We start from the raw sequence: 3,393 nt of genomic DNA on the forward strand, positions 1-3,393 counted from the left end.
GCTCCAACTCAGCCCAAATGAACCGATTTACTGATACACTTCATTTATGCTGGAGATGTTCATCATGTGGAAATGAGTTCTAAAGTCTGTTGGTACAGAACATATTCATTTAAGTATATTTGGCAGAAGGTTAAATTAAATATTTTCCTTCAAATACTGGATATCTTGGGGTTTGTTTTGCTGATGTAATTAATACTTATGAGGGAAGTGACCTTGCAAATATAAACTGTGATTTAATTTTACTGTTCAATTCTTCTCCCTCTCCTATTGCAATCTTCCAGTCATTGCACAAAATACCCCAGGTAATTACAAATAGGCACTTAAAGTTAGTTTAGGTCATCACATGTGCAATGGATGTGAAGGAAATGGAGCAAAACAACATAGAGGGAAATGACAGTTTTGAACTCTACAAGTAGCACACCCACGGTACAGAAGTTCTTTACTGGCCTTTGTAAATTTCCAATTTTATTTAATAAAGTAGAAATTGAATAGTCTTAGACCACCCCTATAAAATGTGTTTAAGTTACCATAGGTTTTGCAGGTTTTAGCCACAAAGATGGGATGTTGAAGTGAATCAGGCAGCAAAATCCTAGTTTTTGAGCATTTGGAACTATCATGGATTGTACTAATACACCACCAGATTCTCCTACTTCTCAGCATTAACAAAAATTACACCAAAGAACCTGGGATGAATTTTAATTAAATTATTGTTTTATTTATTTTCTTTCAAGGACTGGATGGGACTCCCTTTGGAGCCTGTATAACTCAGATGTTTAATTTATCTGAAGGTCAGTGATGAGCAGATGTGCAGCACTGGCTCTCTCCTGCCGAGCAGCTGAATCCCTCCTTTCACTGCTCTTTCTGGCCCAGGAGCAAGAGATTGGAAGTGCAAACAAAACCTGGCTCCTCCCTCAAGGCAGTGCAGAGCACTACCACTAAGCCACTGGGCTGGCCCTGATCAATTATTTTAAGCCTTATTTATTTCAAAATCGTTTCTCTCTATACTGGAGGCATTTCAGTCGATTGCAGTGAAATTTAGGATATAATGGCTACAGTCTAGAATTCAAAACCAGCAAAAGAAACTTTTCTCACTCTGGTTTAAAAAAAAAAAGACATGTCTGTCTGTCTCTTTTTCTCTCTTTGTGGGTGTTTGAGCCCCTCATCTGTTTTTCACTGCCGTTCATTGTACTGGCGTAAACAAAACTTTCATATTAAAATAAAAGGATGTGTGGGCAATGGTTGGCTTCTGTGAGAGTGGAAAATAGATAAAACCAGGACAGGTATTTTCATAAACCAGTTGGAGACAACTAATAATTATTTGTTCTCTTCCTCAGTCCTTCCCTTCCATGAGAAAATTTACTGTTTGTGTAAAAATTCAAAACGTTGATGTTGGTGACTTTTTTTCAGCATATGTTTTTGTACCTGGTTTATCCATGCTTGGCTTTTCATTAGATCTTGTACTGCTGAAGGCTGAGCTGCTAACCAGGTTTATAACATGTATGTACCATCACTTTGTTTACCTGAGTCTTTTTAATTTGAATAAAAATAGTTTGCAAAGTGTTTTGGATTAACCAGGTTTGAGTCTTCCATTGAGACTTCTGTTAGGATTTTAATTAATTCTCTGTAGCTGATCCAGATGTTCTCAAGTCCTTGGTACATGTATGCTTGTGTGTGGATAAAATATCCTTTTTCTATTGACCTGCATATTTTGAGGTGTTCCTGTAGGTGATAAGAACAGTGGTGTTGGAAATTGAGCCATCACAAGCATGAGCAGTGAACCCTGAAAAATATCTGAAGCATTGGGATCCAGCTGAGTGGAGGTGGTAAGATACAGTCAGTCCCAGATGTCCCCTTATTAATTGGTTTGAAAATAAACAGCAAGCTTTAATTTCATATGGAAGCTAATGTGGTTCAGGACTGTCTTCCATGTAGCTGTTTAATAGAAGAAATTAGATGAGTAACATGGAAAAAGCATCTTTGACACAATTCAATTAGCACCAAGGATAGAAATCTTCTGTACAAACTGCAAGAAAAATTAAGTGACAGGAACCTCTCAAGGTGCCTGGCATAAAATTTACAGAGAACTATTTAAACAGTCAGAACACAGCATTAAATTAACATACAGCCATGTTTTCAGCCTGGGGGATAAATGCTGCCTTTCATACAGGCTTGCCAGCTTCACAACACTTCTACCCTTCTGTTGCAGTTGCCCAGAGGAAACTAATTCTAATCATCCCCCACATCTTACTTGCTCAGTCTGAGATACTAAAGATCAACCATAAATGTATGTAGCTCTCTCTTATGTACAAGTGGACAAAATTGAAGTTTCAGAAGGTCTGGGCACTGAACGTTGTGTGAGCTCTGATTCAGTGAAATTTTGATTCATAAAATGAAACATATTAATTTTGCCAACTGCATTTGCCACTGAGTCTAATTTGACCATCATCTTTGGTATAAAGCACCAGCATGCAGTACTGATTTCAGGAAGTTCCTCAGGAACAGCATTCATCCCACCAGTGCTGGGAAAATTTTCCCCTTTCTCTGAAGGAGCTGGGGATGGCCAGGAGCAGAGTGCAGCTGCAGTTTGGATCTCTGTATTAACTCCAAAGTGAAAGCATGCCTCCACTGATGACAGGAAGATATTTGCACCAAGGAAGAATTCCCCGGTACATCAGATGGCTGTTACTTCCTTTTGCTGCTTTTGAAAAGCTTGGACAAAATTGCTGCAGCCCCCTGCCAGGGAGGAGTGCAGGCTGGGCACAAACACCCTTCCTTGACCATAACTTCTTTCAGCTCTTCCCTGGCTCACCACAGGTTTTTCAGCTGATCCTTGTGTGCACAGCTGCAGGGGAATGATCAGCAGGTCCATTTTTTTCACAGAATCATTCTGGGTTGATGGTGGAGTTGTTCCCTCTCTAATGCTGGAGTGGTGAGCAGCGCTGTTGTGTGTAGGTGTCACTGTTCCCTGGTGACTTTTTACTGCTGCTGCCTTATTGAGTTGAATTTTTCCATGCTTGGTATCAATCTTGCCCTGACTTCCACAGTTTGGAAAGCTTGCAGCAGGATTGCTTTGCTGAGTCTCACCAAGAAGCTGTTGCCTTTGCAGAGCACATGAAAATGCTGTTGGTGGGTGTGAGCTGTGCTCCAGGTGGACACAGCTGAATTCCCTGCAGAAGGAAGGGATGTGCTCAGCCCTGGAGCTGGCAGGGCTGGAAGTGAAAGCTGTGACCCTGGCTCACTCCAGCAGCCTGGAACAGCCTGAGTGCTGAGCCAAAGGAGAGCTCTTACTTCCTCCCTGTTCCTTTGCCACAGCAGATGGATGGGGGAAGCTGAAGGATGGGAGGGAGACATGGATATGAGAGTCAGAAAGTACTGGGGAAGGCAGAGAGCACA

General features: G+C 41.2%; 1 protein-coding gene across 1 annotated transcript in view; it reads left to right on the forward strand.

Annotated features, from left to right (window-relative positions):
• Nucleotides 1-1,571, forward strand: part of PBRM1 (polybromo 1) — a 54,116-nt gene extending 52,545 nt beyond the window's left edge. The window contains 1 exon segment of the mRNA XM_031058151.1: nt 1-1,571. This exon segment is cut by the window's left edge and continues 1,560 nt beyond it. The gene's annotated coding sequence lies outside the window, so the exon portion shown is untranslated.
• Nucleotides 1,572-3,393: the final 1,822 nt, after the last annotated feature.

The sequence above is a fragment of the Geospiza fortis genome, unplaced genomic scaffold, assembly GCF_000277835.1.
Source record: "Geospiza fortis unplaced genomic scaffold, GeoFor_1.0 scaffold78, whole genome shotgun sequence".
Lineage (NCBI taxonomy): Eukaryota > Metazoa > Chordata > Aves > Passeriformes > Thraupidae > Geospiza > Geospiza fortis.